Here is a 10,921-nt window from a genome sequence, read left to right as displayed (position 1 = left end):
AGGGAACTTTAGAATTCCAAATATAGCCTACACGGTTGCTGTTAAAACGCATTCAAATTGGGAGACCAAATTCCTTATAACCCTATACAAATTGTCTAATATTCTGTACACGTCTCCACAGTGCCACCCTCTGACTATTATATATCACTTCAACCCAGCAGAAGTGGAGGCATGGCATTAAAATTCATTCAATTAAAAATAATTTGTATACAGTAAATTCTGTTTAATCTGAGACTTTATTGCCCTTATTCCGTCTTCTCTGTGATACACAGATATTTTACAAACTGACAGGGATAGTCCAATTCAACAGAAATAAATCAAATTGCTGGCATTACAATGTATCCCGAACTCACCTATTAATTGCCGAGAATAGTATAAAAAAATCCACTCACCCAGATATCTATCAATTTACCCTCTGCAATGCAGACTATGCTGTGTGGCATGTTCCAAATGGCTTGCATCTGCATACAATAATTTATCTGGATGAAATATAAATGGTGGGATCAGATGTGTGTTTGGCTGGTGAGATGATGCCACCCTAGACACTGTATTGAATAATTCATTGACTGATGGAGGGTGGTGAGCAGCACTGCCTTGATGACTGATGAGGTTGAGGAAAAGACAAACTCACGCCCAGTTCTGTTCTACAACCCTGCACACTTCAAAGTACTAAGACTCAAGGATTAGTCAAAAATCTGATAAACCTCTCCACATACTTTGTTCTATATGAGCATGATATGCCCTAAAAGCGTCTGCTAGGCGAAGCGAACGTCGGTTCCGAATTAATCTAAGAAATCAGGAAATCGAATTAATTTACGTTTTTGCCAAGGTGTTAGAATAAGATGTTTGGTGCATTATTTCTCAAGTAAAAATATGTGCATGAAAACTAATCGTCTCAAGTTGAATGACAACACTTCAGTGAAGTATCCCGTCCACAGTTCCCACTCAACTTGTACTGTTGACTAATCACAGACGAAGGGGCGTAGGCTTCGGCTACCAAACTTCGATTTGCCTCAAGAGAAATGTGCGCCAGCAGCCCCCCAAAAACTCTGCCGAACTCCAACGAACAAAAACTTCACAAATGTGTCATAATATATGCGAACTGTTTCGAATGGGAAGGATGAAACAGGCTTAAAGTCAATTTATGCTTGATCTGTAAATGTGGTAGGAGGCTCCGTCTGACGCAATTGCGGAGCCCTTTAGAGGCATGCAGAGGCCAAATTGAGCTCCATACCAAAGATTTTTTTATAACTAAACCAAGATAGACCGCAGCTTGTCGTTTCCAATGTGAACAAATTAGTTATAGTGGGCAGAACAGGCGAGGTGGGCAGAGCCAAGCGATATCCTATTGGCGCTTTCTAGTACGTCAACTCCGTGAAGTGCGCATGTGCAATAACTACATTTGCCTTTGCGCTCCTTCTTAACATCGTCATTTTTTAAAACTTTTGCAAAGAGTAAAAGTCTACCAAACTAGTCCACTCTGATCATAACATATTCTAGTTTTGGAAAAAGAAAACTGTATTGAGATCAAATGTTTAATTGATTAAAACATTTGTAGAATGTCGGCCAAAATACATCTCATTCGATCTTCTCCCACTGCTCGCCATATTTTGGTAGTGAGTGAAACCGCCAACCGGATGCTTCACATATATACATCCAGTAATATCTGTCTCGATGTTCTATCTGTGTCCGTAGCACAGCACCATGCGCCTCCATGATTGGTTGACGGTAGGTGGGGGCGGTAAGTCGGGTATAAACACAAACTGACTTCCTTGACAACTTCCTTCACAAAAGTGCAGCACTTCACAAAAGTGCAGCAGTGCAAGAAATAGTGAATGCCTGTCAGTAAAGTGCTGCAATTTTTATTTATTTTATTTATTTTTTTCATTTCACCTTTATTTAACCAGGTAGGCAAGTTGAGAACAAGTTCTCATTTACAATTGCGACCTGGCCAAGATAAAGCAAAGCAGTTCGACAACATACAAAAACACAGAGTTACACATGGAGTAAAACAACATACAATCAATGATGCAGTAGAATAAAAAAAAATAACAAAATAAAAATAATAATAATAATAAAAAAATAAGACTATATACAATGTGAGCAAATGATGTGAGATAAGGGAGGTAAAGGCAAAAAAAATGCCATGGTGGCAAAGTAAATAAAGTATAGCAAGAAAAACACTGGAATGGTAGATTTGTAGTTTGAAGAAAGTTCAAAGATAAAATATAAATAATATGGTGCAAAGGAGCAAAATAAATAAAATAAATAAATACAGTAGGGGAAGAAGGTAGTAGTTTGGGCTAAATTATAGATGGGCTATGTACAGGTGCAGTGATCTGTGAGCTGCTCTGACAGCTGGTGCTTAAAGCTAGTGAGGGAGATAAGTGTTTCCAGTTTCAGAGATTTTTGTAGTTCGTTCCAGTCATTGGCAGCAGAGAACTGGAAGGAGAGACGACCAAAGGAGGAGTTGGCTTTAGGGGTGACCAGAGAGATATACCTGCTGGAGCGCGTGCTACAGGTGGGTGCTGCTATGGTGACCAGTGAGCGGAGATAAGGGGGGACTTTACCTAGCAGAGTCTTGTAGATGACCTGGAGCCAATGTGTTTGGCGACGATTATGAAGCGAAGGCCAGCCGACGAGAGCGTACAGGTCGCAGTGGTGGGTAGTATATGGGGCTTTGGTGACAAAACGGATGGCATTGTGATAGACTGCATCCAGCTTGTTGAGTAGGGTATTGGAAGCTATTTTGTAAATGACATCGCCGAAGTCGAGGATTGGTAGGATGGTCAGTTTTACGAGGGTATGTTTGGCAGCATGAGTGAAGGATGCTTTGTTGCGAAATAAGAAGCCAATTCGAGATTTCACTTTGGATTGGAGATGATTGATGTGAGTCTGGAAGGAGAGTTTACAGTCTAACCAGACACCTAGGTATTTGTAGTTGTCCACAAATTCTAAGTTAGAACCGTCCAGAGAAGTGATGCTGGACAGGCGGGCAGGTGCAGGCAGCGATCGGTTGAAGAGCATGCATTTAGTTTTATTTGTGTTTAGGAGCAGTTGGAGACCACGGAAGGAGAGTTGAATGGCATTGAAGCTCGTCTGGAGGGTTGTTAACACAGTGTCCAAAGAAGGGCCAGAAGTGTACAGAATGGTGTCGTCTGCGTAGAGGTGGATCAGAGATTCACCAGCAGCAAGAGCGACATCATTTATGTATACAGAGAAAAGAGTTGGCCCAAGAATTGAACCCTGTGGTACCCCCATAGAGACTGCCAGAGGTCCAGACAGTAGGCCCTCCGATTTGACACACTGAACTCTGTCAGAGAGGTAGTTGGTGAACCAGGCGACGCAATCGTTTGAGAAACCAAGGCTACTGAGTCTGCCGATGAGGATGTGGTGATTAACAGAGTCAAAAGCTTTGGCCAGGTCAATGAATACGGCAGCACAGTAATGTTTCTTATCGATGGCGGTTACGATGTCGTTTAGGACCTTGAGCGTGGCTGAGGTGCACCCATGACCAGCTCTGAAACCAGATTGCATAGCGGAGAGGGTGCGGTGGGATTCGAAATGGTCGGTAATCTGTTTGTTGACTTGGCTTTCGAAGACCTTAGAAAGGCAGGGTAGGATGGATATAGGTCTGTAGCAATTTGGGTCAAGAGTGTCACCTCCTTTGAAGAGGGGGATGACAGCAGCTGCTTTCCAATCTATGGGAATCTCAGACGACACGAAAGAGAGGTTGAACAGGCTAGTAATAGGGGTTGCAATAATTTCGGCAGATAATTTTAGAAAGAAAGGGTCCAGATTGTCAAGCCCAGCTGATTTGTAGGGGTCCAGATTTTGCAGCTCTTTCAGAACATCAGCTGAATGGATTTGGGAGAAGGAGAAATGGGGGAGGCTTGGGCGAGTTGCTGTGGGGGGTGCAGTGCTGTTGAATGCAGTAGGGGTTGTTAGGTGGAAAGCATGGCCAGCCGTAGAAAAATGCTTATTGAAATTCTCAATTATAGTGGGCTTATCGGTGGTGACAGAGTTTCCTATCCTCAGTGCAGTGGGCAGTTGGGAGGAGGTGTTCTTATTCTCCATGGACTTTACAATGTCCCAGAACTTTTTAGAGTTGGAGTTGCACGAAGCGAATTTCTGTTTGAAAAAGCTAGCCTTGGCGTTTCTAACTGCCTGTGTGTATTGGTTTCTAACTTCCCTAAAAAGTTGCATATCGCGGGGGCAGTTCGATGCTAATGCAGAACGCCACAGGATATTTTTGTGTTGGTTAAGGGCAGTCAGGTCTGGGGAGAACCAAGGGCTATATCTGTTCCTGGTTCAAAATTTCTTGAAAGGGGCATGCTTATTTAAGATGGTGAGGAAGGCATTTTTAAAAAATAACCAGGCATCCTCTACTGACGGGATGAGGTCAATATCCTTCCAGGATACCAGGGCCAGGTCGATTAGAAAGGCTTGCTCGTTGAAATGTTTCAGGGAGCGTTTGACAGTGATGAGTGGAGGTCGTTTGACCGCTGACCCATTACGGGTGCAGGCAATGAGGCAGTGATCGCTGAGATCTTGGTTGAAAACAGCAGAGGTGTATTTAGAGGGCACGTTGGTTAGGATGATATCTATGAGGGTGCCAGTGTTTGCGGCTTTGGGGTTGTACCTGGTGGGTTCATTAATAATTTGTGTGAGATTGAGGGCATCAAGCTTGGATTGTAGGATGGCTGGGGTGTTAAGCATGTCCCAGTTTAGGTCACCTAGTAGCACGAGCTCTGAAGATAGATGTGGGGCAATCAGTTCACATATGGTGTCCAGAGCACAACTAGGGGCCGAGGGGGGTCTATAGCAGGCGGCAACGGTGAGAGACTTGTTTTTGGAGAGGTGGATTTTTAAAATTAGAAGTTCAAATTGTTTGGGTACAGACCTGGATAGCAGGACAGAACTCTGCAGGCTATCTCTGCAGTAGATTGCAACACCGCCCCCTTTGGTCGTTCTATCTTGTCTGAAAACGTTGTAGTTAGGGATGAAGATTTCAGAGTTTTTGGTGGACTTCCTAAGCCAAGATTCAGACACAGCTAGGACATCCGGGTTGGCGGAGTGTGCTAAAGCAGTGAATAAAACAAACTTAGGGAGGAGGCTTCTAATGTTAACATGCATGAAACCAAGGTTATTACGGTTACAGAAGTCATCAAAAGAGAGCGCCTGGGGAGTAGGAGTGGAGCCAGGCACTGCAGGGCCTGGATTCACCTCTACATCCCCAGAGGAGCAGAGAAGAATAAGTATGAGGGTACGGCTAAAAGCTATAAGAATTGGTCGTCTGTGACGTCCAGAATAGAGAGAAAAAGGAGCAGGTTTCTGGGGGCGATAAAATAGCTTCAAGGTATAATGTACAGACAAAGGTATGGTGGGATGTGAGTACAGAGGAGACGTCTAATTGACCATGTAGCACCTTTTAGTGGCATACATTTAAGACCAAGATCAGTAAAAACCTTTTAGGACGAGCAATATCGATGTGTGTATATATATATTTGCTCCTGATGCTCCTGATGAGGTGGCGGATGGTCTCCTGAGGGATCTCCTCCCAGACCTGGACTAAAGCATCCGCCAACTCCTGGACAGTCTGTGATGCAACGTGGCGTTGGTGGATGGAGCGAGACATGATGTCCCAGATGTGCTCAATTGGATTCAGGTCTGGGGAACGGGCGGGCCAGTCCATAGCATCAATGCCTTCCTCTTGCAGGAACTGCTGACACACTCCAGCCACATGAGGTCTAGCATTGTCTTGCATTAGGAGGAAACCAGGGCCAACCGCACCAGCATATGGTCTCACAAGGGGTCTGAGGATCTCATCTCGGTACCTAATGGCAGTCAGGCTACCTCTGGCGATCACATGGAGGGCTGTGCGGCCCCCCATAGAAATGCCACCCCACACCATGACTGACCCACCGCCAAACCGGTCATGCTGGAGGATGTTGCAGGCAGCAGAACGTTCTCCACGGCGTCTCCAGACTCTGTCACGTCTGTCACATGTGCTCAGTGTGAACCTGCTTTCATCTGTGAAGAGCACAGGGTGCCAGTGGTGAATTTGCCAATCTTGGTGTTCTCTGGCAAATGCCAAACGTCCTGCACGGTGTTGGGCTGTAAGCACAATCCCCACCTGTGGACGTCGGGCCCTCATACCACCCTCATGGAGTTTCTGACCGTTTCAGCAGACACATGCACATTTGTGGCCTGCTGGAGGGCATTTTGCAGGGCTCTGGCAGTGCTCCTACTGCTCCTCCATGCACAAAGGCGGAGGTAGCGGTCCTGCTGCTGGGTTGTTGCCCTCCTACGGCCTCCTCCACGTCTCCTGATGTACTGGCCTGTCTCCTGGTAGCGCCTCCATGCTCTGGACACTACGCTGACAGACACAGCAAACCTTCTTGCCACAGCTCGCATTGATGTGCCATCCTGGATGAGCTGCACTACCTGAGCCACTTGTGTGGGTTGTAGACTCCGTCTCATGCTACCACTAGAGTGAAAGCACCGCCAGCATTCAAAAGTGACCAAATCATCAGCCAGGAAGCATAGGAACTGAGAAGTGGTCTGTGGTCACCACCTGCTGAACCACTCCTTTATTGGGGGTGTCTTGCTAATTGCCTATAATTTCCACCTGTTGTCTATCCCATTTGCACAACAGCATGTGACATCTATTGTCAATCAGTGTTGCTTCCTAAGTGGACAGTTTGATTTCACAGAAGTGTGATTGACTTGGAGTTCCATTGTGTTGTTTAAGTGTTCCCTTTATTTTTTGGAGCAGTGTATATCTATATACACACAGTACTCGTCAAAAGTTTGGTCGAATTGCTGCAAAGAATCCACTACTAAAGGACACAATAAGAAAAAGAGACTTGCTTGGGCCAAGAAACACAAACAATGGACATTAGACCGGTGGTAATTGTCCTTTGGTCTGATGAGTCCAAATTAGAGATTTCTGGTTCCAACTGCCGTGCCTTTGTGAGACACAGAGTAGGTAATCAGATGATCTCCGCATGTGTAATTCCCACCGTGATGCATGGAGGAGAAGGTGTGATGGTGTGGGGTGCTTTGCTGGTGACACTGTCAGTGATTTATTTAGAATTCAAGGTACACTTAACCAGCATGGCTACCACAGCATTCTGCAGCGATACGCCATCCCATCTGGTTTGGGGTATTAGCTATACGCCTTCCTATCTGGTTTGGGGTAAAGGGTGGCTACTTTGAAGAATCTCAAATATAAAATATATTTAGATTTGTTTAACTTTTTTGGTTACTACATCATTCCATATGTGTTATTTCATAGTTTTGATGTCTTCACTACTATTCTACAATGTAGAACATAGTAAAAATAAAGAAAAACCCTTGAATGAGTAGGTGTGTCCAAACCTTTGACTGGTACTGTGTGTGTGTGATGGGATGTACAGACATTATGGACAGTGTGTGGATAGAATGTATAGTATATCTGTAGAATATGTGCACAGCAATAGTTGAATAGAATGGACTTTACTAGAATACAATATACGCATATGCAGTGGCGATCTGTCATTTTGATCCTCACCTGTAAAAAAAAAATTGTTGCCTGTTTTGCATGTTATTTTGACATTAATACGTCTCACATCAGTTGACAAATAATGTAAAAAATATATTCATTCAGTTAGTAAAGCTGCATACAAACAGTCTCTTTTATGCTTTCTTGAGTAAGGCAGCTCCAAAATTCAGGTGTTTCAGCCTAGCTCAGTGCTTTCTGTGGTGGTGGGGCAGCCAGCAGAAAATACGGAGCATAGGGGTTGGTAATGTTCTTTAGTTGCGCCGTGATTGGTTCAGAGTTCTGTCACTCATGGGGACACTATGTCACCACAAAATCTAAAGGGAGAGCTTGAAAATTCAAGCCCCTTGGGTGCTGCTATAGAGTTACATTTGAAGTGCCCCTCCAAGAAGGCTCAAGGTCATTGGCCACAGATAAAATGACGTCAAATCACATTATATCTACACTAGCTTTGATTGGACTGATCATGTCAACATCATACATTCAAAATCTTAGCTAGCAAGCTAGACAAGCAGTCATCATCATGAATCCCGTCGACAATCTCCTGGCAAATCCTTTTCAATCGTTGTCATATGAAGTGAAATTCTAGATAAAACATATCAGTGCTCATCAGCCATTGAACATAAACATTACACAACAAGTTGGAAATTGCAAATTCAACAGTGAGTGGTTTGGAAGGAATCAGGGGCTAACTGCAAGCGTTGCAAAGCAATCACTAGCCTGCTATTCAGTGGAGTGGGTGTGTGACCCAAGTCTGGATTTAAGGGTCTCTTTTACAAGATTAAAAGGATAAACATTCACATGCCATGGGCCAGAAAAGGTTGAAAACATTAGCCATGCTGTCAATCTCGCATGACTTCTGCTGCATTCAAAACAACTGGAAACTCAGAACTGGGAAATATCAGACTTCTGTGAGATCAAGACAACTGGGAACTCGGAAGAAAACAAGCTCCGACTGGGAAAATACATTTTCAATGATCATCCAACTCGGAATTTTAAGTCGGGAACTCTGGCCTCTTTCTTGAGCTCCGACCTGAAGATCACTGACGTCGTGATTTGACCTTATTTTCTTCAGAGTGCACAGTTGTCTTGAAAGCACCATAAAACCAGAGAATGCCAGACTTTGATGACAAAGGTTGATGACAACATTTTCCCACAAGGACCACCGTGCCACATTCCTGTTCAAGTGAGCACAGCACAAAGTGAGTCCAAAAATGGCTTGTATGCTGCTGCATAAATGATGTAATATGCCAGGGAGATATGTATACTATTAAATATTAAATAAAGGTTAAATAAAAAATACTGTAGCTAAGAAAGAAATACTAAGTGTATGTAGTGTAGTTGTAGTGTAAGCTGTTAGTAGCCCATGTACCCCGCCCTGATAATTTGGTCCCTTTCCCTCTCATAACTTAGCCTACTGTTCTGACTTAGTGGTGCACATTTAGCCTATAGCCTGTTTTAGAGAAATGTAATAATCAAATATTGTAAGGGCTTTCATTGTCTGCTTATATTCCCCCTTGCTCGCACACGCTTTTTCAGTTCTGCCCACAATTTTTCTATAGGATTGAGGTCAGGGCTTTGTGATGGCCACTCCAATACCTTGACTTTGTTGTCCTTAAGCTCTTTTTCCACAACTTTGGAAGTATGCTTGGGGTCATTGTCCATTTGGAAGACCCATTTGCGACCAAGCTTTAACTTCCTGACTGATGTCTTGAGATGTTGCTTCAATATATCCACATAATTATCCTGCCTCATGATGCCATCTATTTTGTGAAGTGCACTTCCTGCAGCAAAGCACCCCCACAATATGATGCTGCTACCCCCGTGCTTCACGGTTGGGATGGTTTTCTTCGGCTTGTAAGCATCCCCCTTTTTCCTCCAAACATAACGATGATCATTATGACCAAACAGTTCTATTTTTGTTTCATCAGACCAGAGGTCATTTCTCCAACAAGTACGATCTTTGTCCCCATGTGCAGTTGCAAACCGTAGTCTGGCTTTTCTATGGTGGTTTTGGAGCAGTGGCTTCTTCCTTGCTGAGCGGCCTTTCAGGTTATGTTGATATAGGACTCGTTTTACTGTGGATATAGATACTTTTTGTACCTGTTTCCTCCAGCATCTTCACAAGGTCCTTTGCTGTTGTTCTGGGATTGATTTGCACTTTTCGCACCAAAGTACGTTCATCTCTAGGAGACAGAACGCGTCTCCTTCCTGAGCAATATGATGGCTACGTGGTCCCATGGTGTTTATACTTGCGTACTATTGTTTGTACAGATGAACGTGGTACCTTCAGGCGTTTGGAAATTGCTCCCAAGGATAAACCAGACTTGTGGAGGTCTACAATTTTCTGAGGTCTTGGCTGATTTATTTAGATTTTCCCATCATATAAAGCAAAGAGGCACTGAGTTTGAAGGTAGGCCTTGAAATACATCCACAGGTACACCTTCAATTGACTCAAATTATGTCAATTAGCCTATCAGAAGCTTCTAAAGCCATGACACCACTTTCTGGAATTTTCCAAGCTGTTTAAAGGCACAGTCAACTTAGTGCATGTAAACTTCTGACCCACTGGAATTGTGATACAGTGAATTAATTATAAGTGAAATAATCTGTCTGTAAAAAAATGTTGGAAAAATGACTTGTGTCATGCACAAAGTAGATGTCCTAACCGACTTGCCAAAACTATAGTTTGTTAACAAGAAATTTGTGAAGTAGTTGAAAAACAAGTTTTAATGACTCCAACCTAAGTGTATGTAAACTTCCGACTTCAACTGTACATGGGGCATTAGCCTCTAAGGTGCAGGAGTGAGTAACCAGGTGGTAGCCGGCTAGTGACAGTGACTAAATTCAGGGCAGGGTACTGGATGGAGGCCGGCTAGTGATGGCTATTTAGCTGTCTGATTGCCTTGAGATTGAAGCTGTTTTTCAGTGTCTCGGTCCCAGCTTTGATGCACCTGTACTGACCTCGCCTTCTGGATTATAGCAGGGTGAACAGTCCGTGGCTCGAGTGGTTGAGGTCCTTGATGATCTTCTTGGCTGTCCTTTGACACTGGGTCCTGTAGACATCCAGAAGGGCAGGCAGTGTGCTCCCGGGTTCCATACCAGACGGTGATACAGCCTGACAGGAGGCTCTCAATGGTTCATCTGTAAAAGTATGTGAGGGTCTTAGAGGCCCAGCCACATTTCTTCAGCCTCCCGAGGTTGATGAGGCGCTGTTGCCCCTTCTTCACCACACTGTCTGTGTGGGTGGACCATTTCAAATTGTCAGTGATGTGTATGCAGAGGAACTTGAAGCTTTACACCTTCTCCACTGCAACCTCGTTGATGTGGATGGGGGCGTGCTCCCTCTGCTGTCTCCTGAAGCGCCTTAGTTTTGTT

This window comes from Salmo salar, chromosome 22, assembly GCF_965601325.2.
Source record: "Salmo salar chromosome 22, fSalSal1, whole genome shotgun sequence".
Taxonomy (NCBI): Eukaryota; Metazoa; Chordata; class Actinopteri; order Salmoniformes; family Salmonidae; genus Salmo; species Salmo salar.
This window is presented reverse-complemented; position numbering follows the sequence as displayed.